General features: G+C 46.9%; 1 long non-coding RNA gene across 2 annotated transcripts in view; it reads right to left on the reverse strand.

Moving 5' to 3' along the window:
* Positions 1 to 23,129, reverse strand: part of LOC108396933 (uncharacterized) — a 40,481-nt gene extending 17,352 nt beyond the window's left edge. Inside the window, exons 1-3 of one of the 2 annotated variants that reach the window (XR_005060643.2) lie at positions 22,980 to 23,127; positions 13,714 to 13,851; positions 7,152 to 7,264 (exon numbers count right to left, since the gene is read on the reverse strand). This is a non-coding gene — a long non-coding RNA (uncharacterized lncRNA). Of the gene's footprint in view, positions 1 to 7,151; positions 7,265 to 13,713; positions 13,852 to 22,979 lie in introns of both variants that reach the window. The other variant, XR_005060644.2, reaches the window with a different exon arrangement.
* Between the last annotated feature and the right edge of the window lie 223 nt (positions 23,130 to 23,352).

Genomic DNA, 23,352 nt, shown 5'->3' on the forward strand with positions numbered 1-23,352 from the left:
TGCAGCAAAAGAGGCCAGGAGAACAAGCACTGCTATTATTTTTGAGGTATGACCAAAAATAATGAGGCTGATATTTCATACTACAATACATCTATGCAAATGAATTTTCTCCCATTCACCTTGAAAAGCAAAATGCCAGTTCAAAGATGTGCCTGCAACCTATTCTCAGCTGGCATCCTAGTCAGTAAATCTCCATCCTCTGAGGCTAGATTTGAGTTTTGGATATGGTGAATCAGAATTAAGCCTGGTGAACAAACTAAGTGTTCAAACAGAATAATCTTCTCCTCCCTTGCAATGATGTAAAGTAAGGAGATGACTTTATTATGAAATTGGTACCAAGAGTTATCTCAATCATTGAAAGATTTTATTTTAAATTTTTACCTTATTCTTGAATTACATTTTATAAAATAAATAGAAATGTAGATGTCCCTTAAAAGCAATCTATACTTGAGGAGGAAAAAAAAAGGGAAGAAAGAAAGGAACTGCCTTATTCATTTCTGGCTGCATCTTTCAATGTCCTTGCACTGGGGTGTAGGGCATTTGTCTGGAGAGGTTTTCAGGAAGGTCTAACCAATCAGCATGAATATCTTCTCATTTGTTGTCTCCTTTATACAACATCTGGCTGGCATGTTGAGCAATACCCTGTGGTTATAGATTAGTGGGTTTCCAACCTTTTGTAGAGGCAGAACCCTTTTTGCAAATACCACCAACCCTGCCTTAATCAAACAGACAGCAGCAGAGCTGTTGTGGTTGATCAGGAGGAGGAAACCCAGATCCCATCTGCTAAACTTTCTCCTTCCCCTGTTCTTCTCTCCATTTCCCTCAGCCTCTGATTCATGACTGCAGGATCCTGAGTCTCCAGTGAATGCAGTTTGAAAATCACTGGAATAGAGCAAAGTAACTGGCTTTCCAGAAGAAAGTCTGTGGCTCTGGCTCCAGCACCATGGCTGGGAGGAGTACAGAACAGTCATCTATCAAGCACTTACCATCCAGATACTACACCTCCTTTATCTCATTTAATGCCCATGACAGCCCCATGAGGTAGCAATTATTATCCCCTTTTACAGATGGGAAGATTGAGACTTAGAATGCACAAAGCTGCCGTGGTATGGAGCTAGTTTTGAAGCCAGGCCTTTCTGATTCAAGCCACTGCATGCCTCCTTGTCTGTTCATGGAGTGCCTCCTGTATGCAGGTGCCATACTAGGTATTTTGATACAGACTGTTTCATTTGATCCTTTCAATACCCTTTTCCTAAGGGAAATAATCCCGACACCAAAGAGCACATACTGTATGATTTTTATATAAATTTAAAAAATACATCTATCTCATCTGTAATTACGGACATCAGAAATAGTTGTTACCTTTGGTGAAGCAGGGGTGGAGTTAGTGGGTGGTACTACCTGGGAAGGAGTATGAAGGACCCCTGCAGAGTCCTGGCAATGCTCTGTATCTTGATCTAGGTGATGGTTACACAAATGTACACATATGTGAAAATACATCAAGCTGTATGCTTAAGATTTGTGTGATTTATTGTATGTGAGTTATACCTCAGTTGTTTACAATTAAAACCTTACTACTTTTCAAAATTGTCATTGTGAATATGAAGAAACTGTGGTTCAAGAAAGTAACGTCTAGAATCCACTGCCAGGATTGGAACTTTCCATGGACAGTGTGATGCAGTTCTCCTGGCATGCAGGCTCATCTAGGATACATCCACTGACCTCTGGGTGGGGGCATAACATCCAGGATGGTCAATCAGAAAGAGCTGTGTTGTTCAAGACAGTGGCCAGTCACTTCAGACACCCAGGGCAATATCTCCACCCCTGCACCCACCATACCCCCTTCCTCTTCTCCACTGGCTTTGGTTTGATGGCTCCTTAACTCTCTCTAATGTCCTGTGTAGGTTTGATGGCTATGCAAGCCCTCTCTGGGAATGAGGACAGAGCCTGGGCAAGGCATGGGTTCAGAGCCAAGAAAGGCATAGGAGAGAAGTTGTAAGTGGGGGAGACAGTTTGCGCCCTCTCACTCTCAGAGCCTCCGGGGTCAGTCTCCATGCTCCCCAGAGAGCCCTCCAGGTGTCACTTCTGTCTATTGAAACCCTGCCTGGGTCTTTTGCCTCTTCCCTTACACTATAAAAGTGGCTTCTATTTTTAGGCTCCATTGTAAGGGAGACCCTGGGATTCAGGCCAGGGATCCAGGGAGCTGGGAAACCGCAGTCCTGGGGGCCTGATTAGCAGCATAACTGAGTGGATAAAACAGCAGCAGCCTTGGCATCGACTGGGTGTAAATCTAAGTCGGGTGATGAATCACTGTGAGGCCCTCACCGAGCCCCTGGCGCCCTGGATCTGAGTTGCTGGGCCAGGGTCCGGTTCAGAGCGAAGGCCTGCCCATCTCTAGTCCCTCCCCCTCTGATCCACCCCCATGAAGCTTTAGGAACAATCAGCACCAAGTCTGGCCACATCACTCTTCCTCCTAAAACTCCTCAATGCTTCCCTTCCCTCCCAGAGTCAAGGGGAACATCAGAGGGTTTAAGCAGGGAAATAAGTGCTATAATAGAGCTGGCATCAAAGACAAGTCCTGAAGGATGAGTAAGATTTCAGTAAGTGAGCAAAGAGCCCACTGAGAGGACTCATGAGCTATGAAGACCGAGTGACTGAGCAGGACAGATTGCCATTGTCAGGCATTGTCAGGCTAGGTGACTTGGGCTTCCTGTACAAGTACTGGGCAACAAATGACAATTTTGTGAACAGAAGGATAATCTGACCATGACGTCTGCAAAAAAAAAGTATTCTATGCAGGCCAATCCAGAGAGGAAATAGGCTTGAGGCAGGAAGGTCATCTGTTTATTCACTCAACAAACATTCACTGAGACTCTATTATGGGTCAGGCACTATACTGTGTCCTGAGGAAACAGTGGCAGAAAACAAAGAAGGTGTGGGTCTTGGCCTCTGAACTTTATCATCAACAGAAAGGAAAAATACTGAGCAGGAAATTCCCAACGTGATGCGTGACATGAAGGGAAAGCTCCAGGTGTGGTAGGAGTGCTTGCCAGGGAAATCTCCGGTCTAGGGTAGCCGCAATGCTGCAGCTGAGACCTGAAGGATGGAACAACAGGTGCAGGGGTGCGGAGGAAGCAGCCCAGGCAGAGGAAACACACATGAAAGGTCTCTGAGGTGGGAAAGAGGAACAGGACACCTCTGGAATTTTTTACAAACTCGAATATGGATCGAGCTCAGAGGGGAGAGGAATCATGGTAGATGAAGCTGGAGGAGAAAAGAGAAGGGTAGAGCGGGAGGCTTGAACTGGAGGGCCTGTGGGAAAGCCCGCCTGTCATTTTAAAACTCACTGGGTAAGGGAGAATGGATAGGGGAAGGGGCCAAGAGTGCTACAGGGCAGCCTTTCGGAGGTCACCGCGATGCCAGGAGAAAGGGGGTGGAGGCCTGACCCAGGCTGTAGTGGGGAAGTGGAGATGAGGGGGTGGGGGTCCCAGGGCCTGTGGAGACAGGATCTGCAGGGCCCAGTGAGGAGGGAGGGAGGGGTCAGGGCACCTCCAGCATTCCTGGCTTGAAGAGGACCACGACACAAGCGTGAAAGCCCCTTTCTCCTTCAGAGCCACCTGAGCACACCAAGTTGCATATGCCAGCTCCATCCTTTAACTGGATCACAAGTGCCTTGAAGCCAAATACCAGGTCTTGCTTTGCCCTACAACACCTATCCTAGGGCCTTCCCAGCAAGAGACGCCCAGGGAACAGTGGTTGAATGAATGAATGACAACCACTGAGGAGACATTTGAGTTGCTCCCAACTCTGGCCTGTTGTGGCCAGACCTAGCTTTCCCTCCCTTCTCAGTCCCTTCCCCTCTCTTCTCCACTGCCCACCAGTGACAGGCAGAGGCCAGGGACAAGGGGTAGAAGTGGCTTGTGGGCACAGTGCCACCTGGAATACTTAAACCATGAATTGCAAGTCAAGTGGCCCCTCTCACAGTTAATCGATGGCAGCATACCCTGATCGCTTTCATTATTATTATTTTCTTATGCATGTGTGATCGGGAGATTTATTGTTGAGGCTACAGAGGCAAAATCAATTATTCATGTTATAAATTAGAAAATGATTTATGTCTACAGGAGACGGGGCCTCAGTGAGCCGAGCCCATTACAGATAAGCTTTGCTGAAAGGACCAAGATTTATCTGTAAACTTCACAAATTGCAGCTCACCAACCCAGGCCTGTTCCCACCCCTCCCCAGGGCACCCATCCCTCTCCCTGAGTCATTCTGTCTTTCTCTGCTGGCCACTATCCCCTTGACTCCTATTCCCTCTAGCTGCTTCACACTGACTTTTCTTTGTTCTTCTTTCCTGCTTTTTACTTTTGACAAATGCCCCGTCACTCACTCATATCTCTTTTGGGGGCAGACACTCTTGAAGCTTCTAAATAAACTTCTGGTCTCTGTGCACAGCCCGCCCTGTGCAGGGAAGAGTTAGGGAACAGAAGTGGAAAGAACCCTTTTAATTCCTGGGCAAACCTGTCAAGAGGCTAAAGAGCTGGAGCAGCTGACCCCCACCTCAGGTCAAAGACAGCCATCACCCACCATCTGCTTTCTGTCTTTCTCCTGGCTTCTTCCCAGCAGTAAGGTGAGGGCACAGAAAGCCCGTGGGTGCTTGGAGTCAAAAGAACAGGAGTAGAATCCTAGCTGGGCTATCAGTGATGTGACCTTGGGCAAGTCACTTACACTCTCTAGGCCTCAGTTTCCTCATCTGCAAAATGGTTTTCCAGCGTCAGCCCTATCTCATGGGATCGTTTAAGTAACAAAGATGGCAGGTGGGGAAGACCAGTCAGAATGACAGCCCCTGCCCTGTGCCTGGTACACGTGGAATGCCCCCAGGGTGTTAGTTTCATTCAGGTGGACAAAAGATTGCAAATGGACTGTCTCTCTCCCTGTCTCTTATTCTTCTATCCAACAGTAACAGGCACCCTGGACTCAGTGAAGAACTGGCATCCTGAGCATGAGGGACAAGTTTGTCCCAGTGAAACTGCTTCCGGTGGAGGCATCGCACGCAGGGAAAAAGGCTCTGCTCCAGGAGTCAGAAAACCAGGGTTCAGACTTGCTCTCTCCTGCAAGCGCATGACCAAGGCAAGTCACATTCCTCTCTGCATCTCATTTTCCACTCCTGTTAAGTGGAGATGATAATACTTGCCTTGCCTACTTCATAGGTTTTTGTATTAAATGAAAGGAAGGCTCTAGAGTTGCTTGGAAAACTCTAAACCTCTCCACAATAATCACACCACCACCTTCCAGCATTCTCACTGGATAATGTTATAGGAGAAAATTGGCAAAAAGAGATTTGGGTCAGTTGGGGGAGACTGTGGTAGAAATGTGCTTAAGAGTCAGTGTCTTAAATGACTGAGTGAATGCTCCTAGAATGCCCTGAAATGGCCCCAAAGTCCCCTGAGGGATCTTCACACAGGGCCTGTGGTGGCCACCAGGTCTGTCTGCTGATGCCCGAGCCTCTGGCCCTGCCTGGCTCCCAGATCCAAGGCTACCACACTGGCATGGGGCAGTTCCAGGCCTGACAGGTGTCTGTGCAGTGGTTTGGTGCAGAGGCAGGATGCACTGACCCCAGAGAGCTGCAGCCTTCTGAGGGCCCACAGCATGCCAGCCTTTGGGGAGACCTGATGCACAGCAAGCACAGTGGCTGCCCTCAGGAAGCCGACAGTCTCATGGAGGAGACAGATGTGGGACAAAACCACACACACACACACACACACACACACACACACACACACACACACACACACCACGTAAGCCTATAAATTGCAAACTGCAAGAAAATTCTATGATAAAGATGCACAGGGAGCTATGAAATCCAAGAAGGGACCCTAGCTGCATCCCCACAAAGAAGTGGATGTAGGCCAAGACCCAAAGGACAAGCAGGGTAACGAGGGGAAAGGGACACGTAGGGGAGGGAAACAAGGTGTCAAGGGAGGAAAGCAGACCAGTGCACCTGGAGTGCAGTGAACCAGAAGCAGGGTGATGGAAGGTGGGCTGGGGAGGCAGGCATGGGCCAGCTTTTGGAGAGAATCCCAAATGTCTCCAGCTCCCCAGCTGAGAACTCGCCTGCTTTTGAGTGATTGTCTAACTGAAGCCCAGCAGCCTGATCCCAGGGCCATAGTCCTTGCCTGGGAGATTCAGCCACATCCTCTTCCAAGGGACTGGAACCCTGGAATCTGCCAAGTATGTTCCTACAAAGGACCTCATGTTGAAAGACAGAGCCCCTCCCCCTTGCTCCCTGGAAGATCTTAGAGACCAGGCCCCAGGCTCTCTGGAGAGATTCCACGGAGTCCACTCAACACTGCCCCCAGAGCCCTGGACCCTTTCCCCAAATCTACAGGTGCCTGTCCCCATGGGCCTGGGGCCTGAAAGTACATTTTCCCACCCTCATGGCTCTCTCTTGAAGTCCTGACATGTGGTGTTTCAGCTGATGGGAACCCTATGAACCCATCCTCTCCCTGTGCCCCATGGACAACCCCTAAGCCTCCTGCCCTGGCCCAGGCAAGAACCACAATCCCAGAGCCAGCCTCAAGTGCCTCTTGGGACACACAAGTCTCCTGATGCCTTCCCTACTGTTGACCAAGAAGCCTCAGATTCACCCCAGCTCCAACAATATTGTCACTGGACAAAACCACTCAAGTCAACTTTAATTCTTTCATCTGATTCCTCAAGGACTGGTGTCAACTGTTTTCCTTGGTATATCAGACATTCAGTCCCTCAGAAATTCCACCTACCTTAAAGCCCAAATTAGATGGTCGCACTGTCCCCTACTCCAAATCCCAGTGGTTCCCCACTGGCCATGTCTGTAATAAGGTTCAAAGTCATTAAGATGGCTGGGAAGGCCCTCAAAGTGGGACCTCACATTCCCACCAAGTCCTCAGCCCCATCTGCCCCCAGCTGTACAGGACCATTTGCCATGCCCAGTCCCATCTGCACACTTTTCACCTTGCATATGCCTTCCCTCACCATCAAAATCCTGCTTGTGAATTTTGGCCCAGGAGGGTCCTACAGAAATGAAGCAAGCACGTTGTGGTGCAGAAAACTCCAGGCTTGAGCCTTGGCTTCTCTATTCAATAGCTGTGTCCCCTCACTCAGGACCTTACCTCTTGAGGCCTCGGACTCTCCGTATCTTAAAGAGGCATCACCATCTTCCTCCCAGGTAACGGTAGCGTCTGCTACTTGTCAAGAGTCAAGAGCTAGGGCTTCGGGTTCAGACCTGGTTAAGGAGACAGATGAAGATTCAAACCCAGGCAAAAAATGGGGATCAGCACTTCAGATGGAGTTTAGGCCTTCAGGGGCCACAGAGCACTCTTGGAATAGAGCCTCATTATTAATGTGCAACTGAGAAAATGCTTATGAAAATCACTCGAAGTGGCAGGTAGCTGTACAGGTTATAGTCATTATTTCTGAATTATCAAGGAAGGAAACTGGGGGCTTTGGAGGGAGAGGGGGCAGCACTCGCAGACCCAGGACAGGAGCCAGCAGCTGCACCTGGGACACCAACCAGCTCTGATGAGGATGGGAGCGTCAGCTCCCGCTGGAGAGGGACGTGCAGGAGGTTGATGAACTAGCTTTGGCAACGCTTGGTTACCTTGTCCTGCCAATAAAGTCACCAGGACTGAAAAATGGAAGTGGCTCCCTCCCTTGCCCTTGTCCTCGGGTGTTCTGTGTGTCTGAGCTCTGTCCTTTTGGCTGCCAAATTGCCTTTGCTCCCTGTGCTCTGAAAAGCTGGTGATGAAATGACCCCCATACAGAGGTAATACAGCAATGCTGGATGTGCAAGCAGAGTGGACAGTACTGGAACCGAAGGCAGTCGGGCTCTCAGGGAAGAGGAGATGGGGCGGAGGGAAAGTGGCCATCTGGTCTCTCCTCCCAGGCAAACGACACTGCACGAGGCTTTGTTTGAAGACTAAAGGGAGTCAGTCTAAAGTGATGTTTATTAGCACAGGTTCAGAATTAGGTAGGCCTGGAATGAAAGATGGGTTTTCTCACTAAGTAGCTGTGTGACCTTGAGCAAGTTAACCTGACCTTTCTGAGGCTCTGTGTGCTCCTCTGAAGAAGGAGATGGGGGGAATATCTACCTTACAGAGTTGTTGTAAGGATTAAATAAAGTTACTTGTTTAACTTGATGCCTAGTATTAGTGTAAGTGTTCAGTAAGTGGTAGCCACGGTTATTTTTAATAATCCTCCCAGCTGAACCCTTCAGCTTTCTCTCAGAACTGTGAGAAATGGCCAGGAATTAAGGTAAAGTAGACTGGAAGCAAGAAGGTAAGATTGCCATTAAAAAGATAATTATGGCTGAGAAGAAACCAGGCTTGTACAGGGAGGAAACTTTGCCCAAGAACTTGAGAGCCCTACTTCCAATTCCCTTTGGCTTATCATCAATTGGGAAAGTGGGCGTAAGAACAGAAGGGCCAACAAGATCTATCCTGCCTACCCATGCAGGGTCCAGATAGGGTCTTGCAAAGACTCTGGACAGGGAGCCAAGCTGGTGTAACTATAACTGAGTCTGAGTTTTTCCTCTTTAAAAGGATCTCTAAGCCTCTATGCAGAAAATAAACTTAGTACAATGTAACAAATGCTGGATAACATTTTGTGGAAAGGAAGGGAAGTGATAGGGAGGAGAACAGGGAAGAGGAAGGGAAAAAAGGAGGAAAAGGAAGGCAGACCCTCAGGGAGGAAGCCAGTGGGAGCAGCGTGAGGGTCAGGCTCACACCTGTTCCCTGTCTGCAGCACTTGCCAGGTAAGCAGTCTGCACCTGGCCAGATGCTCTGCTGTGTGTGTTATACAGTCTGATCTCTTCCCACGCTGCCCAGAGGTCTACAGCTGGAACACAACCCCTCTGTGCAGATCCTGGCAAGCCTGGGGCCCCTCACCTCCTGCCCCAGGCTCAGGCTGGGCAGCACAGTGAGGAGCTCACAACTCCCAGGCAGCTTACTGCCTCCCTCCTCCTGACCCCACAGATCTTGTCAGCTGCCATCCCAGCTCCTTTCCTTGCTTCACTGACTAAGCAGCTCATCAGCACACTGTCCCCCAGGCTCCAGAGCTTTCCACGCCTTTGCGGCATTGGCCTGCTTCACCCTTCCAAAAGAGCAGCTCTGCCTGAAACCTCCCACACCGTCCTGCTGCCTTGTGACTGCCTCTTCCCTCGCCTCCCCGCTGCTGAAGCTCCCCACCACTTACCAAAGAAGCACCTCCCATCCTCTGGACTCCTAGCCACACTGAGCTTTGAATTAAGTCAGTGTATCTGGTTCTTGCATGAGTGCTTAGACATTCAGAGTCATCTTAGGAGACCTCCTGCCCCCATGCCGACTCTAAACTTAAACATGACCTTGGTCTAGAACATTCGCTACTCCCCATGACACCCTCTACCACTCTCCTCCTGCCAAAGTCTGTAGATGATGCTTCTTTAAGTCCCTACATTTTGCTTACCTCTTCTGGTACAGATTGCACATAAGGCCCAGCTCAAATGCCACCTCCTCTTTGAGGCCTTCCCGGAGCTCAGCCACCAGAATTAATCACCAGCACTTTGCTTACAACACTGTTTTAAGCATGACTCACAGGCTGCCTGCACTAGACTGTCACATGCCTGCCTCCCCACCCCACCTCTATTCTAATTTTATAAGCAGGAACCCTCTCTTATTCATCTCTGCATCCTTGGCTCCTAGCTTGTTGCCTGGAACATTAGGGTACTGCAATAATTTTTTTTGAGTTGACTAAATGGTAGGTACTTAGGGTTTGGATGCACTCAGTTCCTTCAGAAAATGAAAAATTGTGTCGTTAAGAAGGACATCACTTCAGGTTCAAAATCCCCCAGGAATGGAGCAATGACCCAGCAATTTTCCTCTCCAGTCCTGTGGCCTCCAGCACACAAAGACAGTGGCCACTGTATATGTAGTTCCCAACTGTCATTGCGCTGCCATTCTGTGGCTGTCCTCTGCAGCAGTACTGATTTCTGCTAAGACCTCTAGAGCTTGTCCATCCTTATGCATATATAGCCACTGAGTAATTCCTACACCTTCACACACACCTTTTCATATGTATAGCTGATTTTTCCCTCTTTGGAGAAAAAAACATAATTTTGATCTCTTTGTTTGTATAATTACCAACAAGTCATCTAATTTGGGCGAGCATTCATATCTTCATCCTTTCCTCACTTTCCGTTTTCCTTGTCAATGGAAAAACCTTCAGTTTTTAAACCTCAGGCATTTTTGCCTCTTCAGTCAGTTCACTCTTGAGAATGTCTCTAGACTCATCCCTTCCTTTCCATTTTTAGAGCTTCCACTGCCATGATGTAAGGAGATGCCATACCCAAGGACAGCCCTTATGGAATGCTAGAGCAGAAAAAAACATGAGAAATCATGGTCCAGACTTCTCGTCTTAGAGATGGGAGACTGAGGCTGAGATGTGAACCGATGCCAGTGTCGTGCTGAGAGTGAACGCCGTGTGAGGGCAGGGTGTTCTGCCGTATCCGGCGCTGTGTGCCCAGCAGGGGGCCACATGGCACATAGCATCATACTCAACAAGTACAGGACTCAGTTCTGGGTCTTCTGACTCCCAGCCCAGGGCTCTGTCACCCCTGCCAGTGCAGGAGCCACCTGGCCCCTCCCCCAGCTGCCAGCCCATCCCAGTGGCCAGTCTAAACTGTGCTTCCACATCTAACAAATGCTTCTTTTGACAGGCTTTCTCCTGCCTCAGAACTTAACATGGATCCTTATTCACTGCCTTATAAGGAAACATACTTTCTCTTCTCTCTCAAATTTTAGAGGCATTAAGGTTTCTTTCAGAAAGGAAGGCCAAATAGTTTATATTGTTGAGTGTGATAGTAAGAAGAGAATGGGCTTTGACATTCTAAATTCATGAAAATCCAGACTGCTCTCCTGGCAATAGGATCCAGGCCAGGAAAAGATGAGTTGCTTGAACTGGGATGATGGGAATGAGGAGAGGGGCAGGAGGGGACACGGGCAGGAGGAGGAAGGGGGGGTGACAGAAGGGGACACAGGGCAGGAGGAGGTGGAGAAGCCAGGACTGAGGGAAACCTAGCTTTGTCTGGGTAGGCAGAGGTCACAGCCAGGATACATTCCCCAGTCAGTAGGCTCTGACCAGGACCTCATTAGTAGGGAGGTCAGGACATACTCAGTCTTCAGAATGGAAACCAGGAGGTAGTTCCACACAGACTGTTGTCTCCGCTGAGCGCTTCCCTGCCTTGGGGTCTGGAGCTGCAGTGCTGAAGGGAGGACTATCCCCAAGCATCCTGATGGCGTCAGATGAACATCTAAGACGGGCCTCTCCCTCTGTACAGTCTGCTCAGGTGCCGCACCACATATCACAGAATGGACAGTTTAAAAAACAGAAATCTATTTCCTCATAGTGCTGGAGCCAGAAGTCTGAGATCGTGGTGTCAGCAGGGTTGGCTTCTTCTGAGGTCTCTGTCCTTGGCTTGTAGATGGCCATCATCTCCCTGTGTCTTCACATGATCTTCCCTCTGTGCTCATACATGTCTGGGTCCTACTCTCTTTTGATACTCCAGACAACTGGATCAGGACCTACTCTAATGGCCTCATTCTAACTTGGTTTCCTCTTTAAAGATCCTGTCTCCAAATACAGCCACATTTTGAGATACGAGGGGTTAGGACTTCAACTTACGAATTGAGGGGGAACAAAATTCAGCGCATAACACCCTCTCAGAAGACAGAGTCCAGGGTGGTGTAGAGCATAAAGGCTGCAGAGGACCTACCTGGCTTACAGTAGACACTCAGTAAATGGTACTGTGGGGAAGTTGGGGTTCCTATGGCCAGGATACTCACTGATCTTAAACCACCTGATGATGTAACTGGCCTGTTGCTAGGCTACCACTTCCACACCTTTAGGCAATAAGCTTCCATGGGCAGGGAAGACTTGGAAGTGAACAGCAGCTCAGAAATGCCCATGAATTCAGGGGTTCCCAATTAAAGAGCTTTAAAAAGTATGGCTTCTGAGACTTTTGTGGCAGCAGACAGGCTCTGAGCTGCAGTGTCTTCGTCACTGTCTGAGAAAAAGCAAGCTCAGCCTAGATGGAGATATCCAAAAGTCTACCTGGGCAGAACCAGTGTGTGAGACTCAGATTGTTGTCCCACTGGCAAATGGGCTATGGGATCCCAGGCAGCATAGAACTCTCAGCGATGAGGGTGGGGAGCCATATGAGCATCTCACTGAGCAGGACAAAGATGGTAGGAAGTAGAGTAAGGCAGCAGAGCCAAAGACCCTGGGAACAGAGGACGGGCAGTGGACTGATTTTGCTAATAGCTCCAGTTAATGGCGTTGCTGAATTACATCCTCTTGTAATTTTGTAGTCCTACCCACTCTGACTCTGGATTGGATATGTAATTTTCTTTTGCCAAAGAAATGTTAGCAAACGTGTGCAAGCAGAAACTTGAAAGGTGTCTGCGTGTTTCCGTTCCTTGATGATTGCACTTGTTGCCATGCACTGGTGTCGCACCATGAGATTATGGTCCCGTCTGGCCCAGTCTGCTGGACACTTGGCAGAGAACTGAGTCATCTCATATACCCCAATCATCCAAGCCGTCCAGTGACAGCCATCCTAGATCGGCCAACAGCAAGCCAACCACTCCAGAAGAAACCAGCCATTATAGGAAAACCTCCCAGCTGAGCCCAGCCTCCATCATTGACCCACAGCAAACTAAATAGATGCTTATAGTTTAAGCCTCTGAATATTGGGGTGGTTTGTTAGAACTATCGTGGCAATAGAAAATGGATTCAAGAGACAAAGCAAAATAGGTGGTATCCAAGTAGTAGACAACAGTCAGTGATCCTGAGACCCTCAGATCTGAGGAAGTCTAACAACTTGAGACCCCCAAACGGTAGAGTGGAGGCCAGAGCAACACCAAGACTTAAACCATGATATCAAGCAGCCTACTCCTTACCTTGTGTCTCTGATCCCCCCTATGCCCTGTCCTTTCACCCCAACTGAGGTTACTTGTGCATTTCCCATACTATATTTTATATGTCTTGGTCCCTCCATCACTGCCTCTCCCCTTCTCACCATCTCCCAAGGGTGCCAGAAAAGCACACTGACTCAAGAGCCAAAAGCCCAGCTCTTCTAATACTGAGTGACCTAGGGCAGCTCACTCCCCATCCCTGATTCTCAGTGTCATTGTCTGTAAAGCGAGAGATGGGGCCAGATGACATCTAGGGTCCCTTCAGCTTGGATATTCTAGAGCTCCCTGTCCCTGGGGACCCCAGACCTTTAGTTTCTTGCATCATTTCCTCTTCACCTTTCACTCTCTAATTGTTTTCTTCGCCTTCTAGTCTGTCTGCAGTTTGTTCTAGCTACCTGTTAAATAAAGCATTAAAAACCTATGCATTTCTAGTGCCGTCTATTATCAGCTTTCTTTCATCATCTATTAGGAAGAAACATTCCTCCTTATCTTCCTCTTGTTCGTAATGTATTTTAAAGAATGTTTTTCTATTTCCTTTTATGTGTCTTGCAGGTGCATCTCATTCTTTTCTTTGATTTTTCTCTTCTCCCACCTATAAATTCTGACTATTTCTTTGTTCTCTTCTTGGGCAATCCGGCCAAGCTTCCTGTTTTTGCCTTTCCAACTGACAAATTTGTTCCCTCTGCAGCTTTTTGTCTGACCAATGAGATTCCTCCTTATCACTTACCAGTCTTGTTCATGCTGGAGTTTTTTCTCGGCCTTTTAATTAATTCTACATGCTGGAGAGCTGGTTGACAGAATGCTGCAGCTTCACTGAGTGACCTTGGGCAGGTCACTTAGTATCTCTGAGCCTCAGTTTCCTCACCTGTAAAATAGAAAAATAACACCTGCCCTTACTACCTGCCAGAGTTGTTATGAGGCTCTGAAAAGATGGTGAAACAGTCTTTGGTAACTCCAGAGAATTATCTAAAGAGGGGGATTATTGTTTTGTGGGTAGGTTTAACCTTCTGCCTTATAAAGCTGAGCTCCGGAAAAACCAGGAGCCAGGACTGCCTTTTGTCCCAAAGAGCCCACTGAGCAGGGTTGCTCACCTTTCCTGCCCTGATTCCCGTAGCCTCCCCACACCCCTTCAGGAGCTCCTCTAGGAGCCCCTCACCTAAGTTCCAAGAGCTGTGTGTATCCACTACAGAGCTCCAGAGTATTTAACATTTTTATTTGTTCAGTCTGATTCCCATCATCTTTCTTTCGGTTCTTTAGGAAGGTCCTCTCTCACTTCAGGTGGCACCATTCTCATTCCCAGTGCACCCCCTCTCCCTCCAACAGGTGAAGCCCTGAGACTAGTGCCTGTCAATCAGTATACATGGTCAAGAACAAAGCTGGGTCAATCAGAGCCTTTGTGATTGATGTATGGAAATTGGGAGAGAGAAGATGCTTTTCAGCTGGTGTTGCAAATTAGAAAGGGTGTGATTCTGGGACTCATGGCAGCCCACCTTGTCACAGCCTGGTCAGAGCCTGTCTTCAGAATAAAACAAGGCAGAGAATGAGGGCTGGAGGAAGGGGCAGAGTCATGATGGAATCATGTGATAAACAGCCTTCCTGCTTTACCCCTACCCACTCCCACCCAAGGTTCAGCATATCTGAAGCTGACTTCAACCTTGATCCTGCTCCTGCTTACATGCCATGGGATTTGAGACCCACACCCTCTCTGGGCTCCTATTTTACGGGACTATTTAGAAAGAATGTGTATACAGAGTGGCTTATAGTAGACACTCAGTAAATGGTACTGTGGGGAAGTTGGGGTTCCTATGGCCAGGATACTCACTGATCTTAAACCACCTGATGATGTAACTGGCCTGTTGCTAGGCTACCACTTCCACACCTTTAGGCAATAAGCTATTATTGCGCTGTATAGAGAGTTTGGCCCAGTGGTCGGAGCAGAGGCAGAGATGCTAGTGCTCGACCTACCACCTGGAGAACGCCGGGTAATAAACTCTTTCACCCCAAAGAATGTTTTGCTGTCAATTTCTTCGGTCACATCGAATCCATAGCGAACTTGCCAGGGGCTGAAACCCATTGGCAAGACAGGTACCTATTATTAAAAGTTTCCTAACCTTCCTGAATTCAACTTTCTAAACTGAAATTGTCTTTTTTGTGTGTTTCCTCTCCTATTTTTCTTGCAAACTTTGGTTGTGTAATAGTTTTGGTCATTTCCGTTAAGGTTATCTTCAACTTTAAAACCTCAGAGACTCCTTTCCTATTGTACCTGGGTGCTTCCTGCACATAACAGGCTCTCGGTGAATGTTTGCAGGATGAATGGAGTCAGGGAACACTGAACTGGAAAGTATATTCCCCTCTAGCTCTACCTTCGGCACCAGCACCATGGGGCTGTCTACAGTGCTACCTGGAACCAGGGAGTCATTTTAGAACTTAAATATGGGTTGTCCAGCTGACTTCTTTAACTATTTCAAGTGTATTATCTGGGCTCTTCAACCCGGAAGTAGGCTCCTTGGTGAGAAGGAAATTTTACTTTTTCCTCATTCATTCATCCAACAACACTTATGCAAGTTTCTGTGCTAGGGAGATATCTGTTGCTCTCAAAGAGAACATAAACTCCCAAAAGTAAACTTACAACTTTCCTCTACACATTTCTAGACACATGATGTCTGCTCCATGGGGATAAAAACAGAATCACATATTAAAGGTGAAAAAAACCTTAGAAATTATTAAATACGACTCTCAACACCCCATCCCAACCTCCCAACCATTATTTATTTATTTATAAATGCAGAAACTGATGCCCCATGATTTTTCCAAGGCCATACTTACAGTTTGTCATTTGATTTTCAACAAATCCTATGTGCCTATATTCAAATATTAAAAGGTTTCCATCCTTAGAGTTCTAGAAAACAGTTCTTCATAATTTTTGCTCTGGTCAAGAGCCCTCTGACTCTCCTTTCATTGATCTACATTGCTCCTGTCTCCTCCATCCTCCCCATGAAATGGGCTGTGCTTTGTGTTCAAGGCCACACCATTGCTCCCTCCCTTTTTCATTTTTCCTTGCTCTCAGATCAGTCTGGCTGCACAGTTAGCCCAGAATCTCAATCATACATGTCACATCATAGTCACCAGAACCAGGAACCCCTCTGGGATGGGATGCTTTATAGACTGCCTCTGGGAAGTGAGGGTCCCCCTGCCAGGACATCCTGTCCTCCTCCCCATCGCCTTTGGATATAGAATGACTCACTCACTGTTCTCCTCGCCCTTGCATAGAGCAGAAACACTCCTCCATCCTCCTACAATTCTTGTCATTCAATGGGAGCGGTTATTCAGACATGGGACATGTATCTGACCCTCAAAAAGGGAGACAGGAATCACCTGGTAGGGCCAGAAAAGGGGAACCTAGGTAAGATTTTCAAGATCCTTTTAGGTTTTCCTTTACATGAAGAAATCACCTATTATTCTCCCACCCTAGAGTCTTTATATATGGATCTATCACCTCCACCTAACCTCTACCCAAAGGCTTCCTGAGAGCTGTGCTCAGAGGAGAGGAGGGCAGCGGAGAAAACAAATATGTGTATGTTTGTTAGCCTATTCTGGCTGTGTCCCCCACCAGACTGTAAGCCCCATGAAGACAAAAACCAAATATATTTTGTACACGTCATTTTTCCAACACCTCACCTATAGCAAGTATTCAATAAATACTTGTTGAATGAAGAAATAAATTAATAAATAACAAGAAAAGCTGGAGAGGCGAGCAGAGGAGAAGCACTTCCCTGCACACATGTCTCTGTCTTGTAGCTAATGGAATGGGACTGATGAGAGGGCAGCTTGTCCTCAGAGGCTTGTCTGAAAGGCGCTCATGCTCCCTCTGCTCACCCAAGGGCCAGGGTTATTTCCCATGATTTCTGATCCAGGGCTGACATTCGTCCTCGAAGGAAGACACAACGGGCAGCTGCCTCTCTCTCCTTATCCTTGTGCAATCATCTGTAACTGTGACAGATGGCAGACAGGGAGGACTGTGTGTGTAAAGGGGCAGAGGCAGTGAGAAGACCAAGGCAGAGAGAAAGGAGCTGCCTCAGGGTTTCAAGTTCAGTCACTTCTGCATTCTGAATAGGCGAGACGGTCAAGGCTTTTTTGGGTCTTTCAGCACAGGCTGAGCTCTCTCTTTAGAAGGCCACATGGGGTTCTGAGGACATGGGTGTTCTGCTCAATCTGTAGCAGTCTGTGTGCAAGGCATTGCAAACATGTGTCTTAAGGGAGGGGCCAGAATCCAGAATTTATCTCAGCTTCTTTAGAAATGCACAGAAGTGCTATAAGCTCTGTTCTCTTGTCTTGACAGCCTAAGTGTCCATTATTTGACCTTCAGACTATTTTACCAGCCTCATTGCCCACTGCACTCCCTCTACGCCTCATGGCATTCCCCTCAGGCCCTCAGTGATTTTTCATGGAATTTTATTAGCACCTCCTAGAATTCATACAGAGGAGTCAATTTTCCAGAATAGCCATAACTATTTTGAAAAAAAAATAAAGAGAGGGGTTTGTTTGCCAGATGTCAAGACGTATTACAAAGCTTTATGAATTTAAATAATGGGATACTGGGTTAGGTACAGAGAAAGAAGACAATGAAACAGGACAGAATCCAGAAACATACCCAAATATTTAAGGGAATTTGGTATAAGAAACAGGCGTTATTTTTAATTAGTGAGGAAAGGATTGACAATTCACTAAATGGCATTGGGACAATTAATCATCTACATGGAAAAAAATAAAGTGAGATCCCTACCTCACATCACCTAAGATATATTCTAGATGGAGTACAACTTTTAAACATCCCCCATTCAACTGCTTGCATTTCTTTAAACATGCATTTCCAAATCTGTCTGCCTTTGTTTATATTGTTCCTTCTGTCTAAAATAGTGCAAGCCCTAACTCTGCTCCCCCTCTCCTCCAAATAACTCTCTTCTGCAGGCCCAGGATAAATGAACCTCCACACTGAGGTTCTCCCTGGTTTTCCCCTTGGGTTGGAATCTCCCCAAGAAAAGGACAGGACCTGTATCACATCTCTGTATTTCTATCCTCAGAATCTACAAAAGTTCCTTGTGAGACACAGGAACTCTGTAAATATATACTAATGATAATGATTTTGGTGGTGATGATGATAAAGAAGCTTAACTGAATGCTCTAGGAAATGGAATGAATGACACTCATGGTTTGCAAACAAAACTGTCTTCATCAAACTCCCAATTAGATCATGAGTCAGGAAGTTCAGTTCCTCCCCTGATGTCTATCTATTAATTCCTGATTTGGAATTCAAAATTTTAAATGATACTTGTCAACCAAAGCCATCCAAGATCTTCAAGATCTCAAGAAGGTTAAAATGCCACTGTTTGGAAATAAGTAGCAAAATCATAGGAATTTAAAAAATTTTAAACCTTCACCATTAATCAATTAATGGAAAAGCATTTACTGATCCTTTCCTATGTGTCAGGATCTATAGAAGATACAAAGTGCTACATTCAAAGTAGCCAGTTATAAATGATATACAGCAGTATAAGCCAAATCCTACTTCTGTGATTAAGAACATGGATTTGAAATCACAAATATATGGGTCTAAATCCTGACTCTGCAACCTACATCTGTATGGGCTTGAGTGAATTATTTTAACTCTCAAAGTCTGTGTTTCCTCATCTATAAAATGGAGATAATATCATTATCTATTTTATAAGGTTATTATGAGAATCAAATGGAATGCATCTAAAGCACTTAGTATAGTGGCAGATATGTAGGAAACAGTATATGCTAATGAATACATATTCTTTTCATTCTGCCCAATCTGTGAGCAATAGATCCTACTGGAGCCCCAGAATTATTATAGGGGATCCCCAAGTCTGCACAACAACTAAGAAGAATCTATAGAATGAATAATATGCCTCTCACAAGTATGTCTTAGCATTTTTCAAATGACTATAATTCTTCTGTAATAAAAAAAAATACTGATCTAAGATAAGGAATATCATTGTTTACTTTATCACTTACATTTTCCTAACTTCTAAGCTACTAAAAAAAATAATAATCCAAAGACAGGGAGAAGGTTTTGCTTCATTTACCCTAGGAAACTCAGAAACATGTGCAAGAGTGGTAAGAGAGAATTCTAAAAAACTGTTCTCTGCATAAGAGTTTTGAGAGAAAACTCCAAAGTTATAGAGTTGAGCTGGAGGTTATACATTCTGCTCACTGCCTTTCCTTCCACTATAATTGCTTGCAGATGGGAGCCAAATGACCAGGATCCTTCCTGAGATCAGTGGCCAGCACAGGGCAGCTGTAATCATGGCTAATCCCCCAGTTTTCTCATAACTGTCAAGAGAAGAGCAGAGGGACCCCCAGCAGCAGGCACACCGAGGGAGGACGCTGATGACTGGAGGCCCCAGGAAAGACAGAAGGGCCTCTTCTCACTAGGGCCTGAGGAGTTTGGGATCGTGAAAGGCAACATTAAGATTGATTTACCTGCAAAGTGCCTTTTTCGTAAATGCTATCTTTGAATGTTTTAAGTGGATAATCTTTATTTTCAGGAACTTTTCTGAAGGAATTGGACTTGAATATTTAAAACCTGAAGTTTCATTTATTGAAACCCATGTTTGGTCTCTGATGGTCCAATATTTAAGTCTCCTCTCACGTTATTGCCAACTTTAGATTTCCTAACTAAAAACCCCAGGCATGTACTGGAAGGTGTGGCCAAGAGGGTATTTATAAAGAACAGGGACCCAAAGAGACTAGAAGCATCTCACATGGCAAGAACCAGAGATGGAGGCCAAATGCTCAGACTTCCCAGCTGTAAAAAAGAGACAGAGAGAGAAAAGAATTTTGTTTTATCAGTTTCCAGAATCACAGAATCAATATGCCACTGAAGCTCAGAGAAGGAAGATTTTCCCAAGGTCAAGGAATAAAGATCCAGAAGGGCTGGAATTAGAATCCAGGTCTCCTGGTTCATCAGTGACACCCTCTGAATCTGCCACATAGGCCTTTCCCACAGTGGCTCCATGGAGATAGGGGACAAGAAGCCAGGAACCCCAAGAGCTAAAGGTAGAAAAAGAAGACTATGCTGACTCACCTTCCACTATGCAGCTTCTGATCAGGGCTACAGTCAGGATTTGGCAGAGTCATAGCATGAAGAAAGAAGGAGACTGAACAAAATTTCCTGTGGCCTATGGTTAGGAATTCTAAACAGGACAACCACTGATTGACAGTTCCTGTTCTATCACCCCCAGCAACACTGGAGGCTCAGGTTTATTCAAAGTTCAGCTTACCCTCAACCGGGGACCAATGGTAAAAAATCACAACCCCCCCCCCAAAAGCAGAACACTGTGAGGGGCTTCAAGAAAGAAGAGCCTTTGAGATGCCTCCCAAAACCCAGACCCCGTCAGCAGCTCTTCTACTGACCCTCAAAGAGCTGACCTTAGATAATGCCACACTCTACTCATTTGTAACACTATTTTAATTGCATTGTTTAAAGGCAAACACAGCTGTTTGTACAATAAAGACTCAAGATTTTCATCACAGGGTGTTTGTGTATTTGTGTGCATGCCTGAGTCTTATTTCAGCACAAACAGCCCAGCTTGAATTGTTAAAAGACTTCATCATTTGCAAACATACAAATACACTCCCTCTGTCTTCCAACTACCTCTGCCCACCCTTGAGATTTTGAAAACATTATGCCAGGATTAAAAAGCTGCCACCACTCTTTCTAGACTGGCTAGAACAGGGTTAAACTCTGCTGTGATGGAAGAAACCCTAGGTTAGCTAACGGAGCCATTTGGCCGACGTCAATTGTACTGAGTGCCACAACATTAGCAATGTTCTGCCAAGGAATGACTCAACATTGTCAAGAATTCAGGAGCAGCTAAAAAAAAATGAAAAGAAGTCTATCTTCCAGCCAAGGATGTTCACTCAACCTGGAAAATAATGTGCTGGCAATAAAAGTCAATGGGCTAAAGGCACGATGTTCTTGAGGCCGTGCTCCTCGCCAACACTGAACTGGAGTGCCCTAACACTTTCTAAAATCAGAGCGCTGGAGAGGGCTGGATGAGTCCTGAGACTATTATGAATCCATGCCTGTACCCTGGGCTTTTCCCCTGGAGATTATGTCAAAAAACCGCCTTCTAGCAGTGCCATAGAATTGAAAACTTTCAGGTTTGGAGGTCAGACAGATCTGCGTTGAGCCTTGGCTCTGCCACTTAACTTGCTGTGTGACTGTGGGCAAGCCTCCTTCTCCATATTGTAAAATAGGAATGCAAATGCCAACCTTTCCGTTAGCTGTCATAATTTAGCAAATATTTACTGAATACCTCAGCGCCTGACTCTGGGGAAATAGCAGGGAACCAGATATGTGATCCCGTCATCATAGAGCTCTAATTATTTAAGTCATATAATAATGTATGCAGAGTAATGGCCCATAAGAAGTGGTAGTTAATAGTTGTGGTGGAGACCTAGGAATTCCAGCACATTACTGCTATTCGAGGGGAGGAGGGTCACAGATGGAGGGAGCATGAGAAAGGGCACCAAAGGACCTGGGGCAGAGGGTGTGTAAATGAAGCTCTCCCTTCTTTGAAGAAAGAAATAATTTCTTGATTAACCATTAGTGAGTGCTGACTCTTATATAGGAAAAGTCTTCAGGACTTAGTTGAGGTAATCAGAACCTTCTCAACCTTAAAGCCATGCTGACAATGGTAGGTAGGCTGTTGTCCTCATTTCACCGGTGAGGGAGCAATGGCTCAGAGAGGCTTAGTGCCTTGCTCAAGGTCACACACAGCTGGTAAGTGACGGAGCTTGGACCAGTACCTGAGTCTGTCCAGTGCCAACCCCCATGTTATCAGTCCCTGTACGATAGCACCTACTTCTCCAGCTCCGGGAAAAGGGCGTGAGGCCCTCAAGCTCTAAGGGAAGCAGCCCTTGTCCCAGGGTCTGCACAGCTGCTGGAGATACTGAGCCCAAGTCACTCTGAGCAGTAGTCATTGTATACATTCAGTAAGTATCCGTTATGTTTGTGCACCATTTTGGCTTTGGAGATACAACACTGAGCAAGATAGACAAAAATCCCTTCCCTCCTGAAACTTACACCCTGGTAGGGGTGAGAGACATAAATAATAAATGAGAAAAATATACGGTAGGTTACAGAGTGGTAAAAGCTCAGCAGAAAAATGAAGCAGCAAAAGAGGCAAATGGGCCGTGAACAGAGAGTCTCAGGTCCAAATGGGACGGCCAGGGAAGGCCTTGCAGAGAAGGCTGTATGGAAGTAAGTCATGTGGATATCTAGAGGAAGACTAGAGAAAGAGTGAGAGTCCATGGAAGGACAGAAGCAGTCTGTGACTTGGCTTCAGGCATGCCAAACCAGATAGGGCCACCGTGGTCACGAGAATGTGCCTGACAGACCTCCAGCCACAGGGCCAGGATTGACCAAGCCTCCGGGTGCCAGGCTCTGAAGCCCATCAGTTCACACCAAGGCCCTGCTGCCCTCAGGCTGCTCCCAGCCAGTGACAGAGCCCGACAGCAATGGTGCAGCAGGCCCGTGCCTGGGAGACACCAGACCCCTGAGACAGCAACTCGGGTTCAGAGACGCCCCAGCAGCCTTGCTGAACCTTCCTGAGACTGCAAGGCAGCCAAGCATGCTTTCCGCCCAACCTTCATCCTGCACTCAAGGTCGGACTTGCATCGCTTCCTTCAGCCTTTTTAGCTCCCTCCCCATTTTTCTCCCACAGGTGTTTCCCCAGAAAAACTGAGGCTCCTTTAATCCTATCTTGGCATCTGCTTCTTGGAAGACACAGACTAACACAGGGTGGAAGTGAAAAAAAAAAAAAAGAAAGAAAGAAAGGAAGAAGGAAGGAAGGGAAGAGAGAGAAGAGAAGGGAAAAGGAGCGGAGAGGAGAGAAAAAGAAAAGAGAAAGGAAAAGAAAGCAAAACCAAACCAAAGGAGCCTGGTTTCCAGGAGACTGTGCTCACTGGGCTAATGTTGAGCGTCTTGGGTTGAAGGGTCCCTGCTCCGCAAACTCCTCCATTTCAGGCGTTTGTACTTTCTGTTCTGATGTGGTTTGGTGATTTGCTGGAGCTCCTTTTAAGTAAACAATGACGAAAGCCCCGGGGTGTCGCGGCGCCCTGCTTACCCACAGCCTGACACACACAGGGGGCAAACCCCGACGACAGCGGCAGGGCGAGGCTCCGAGGCCAGATGTGGTGGGGGCGGCAGCCAGCTGGGCGGTAGCCAGCTGGGCGTGGGGAGGCTGAGGAGACGCCGCTGGGGGCCACCCGAGGACGAGAGTGGAGAGGAGAGAGCAGGGGCCGCCCGGGGGGCCTCTCGCATCGCCCGGCCCGGGGC

The sequence above is a fragment of the Manis javanica genome, chromosome 7 (assembly GCF_040802235.1).
Source record: "Manis javanica isolate MJ-LG chromosome 7, MJ_LKY, whole genome shotgun sequence".
In the NCBI taxonomy this organism is placed as follows: domain Eukaryota; kingdom Metazoa; phylum Chordata; class Mammalia; order Pholidota; family Manidae; genus Manis; species Manis javanica.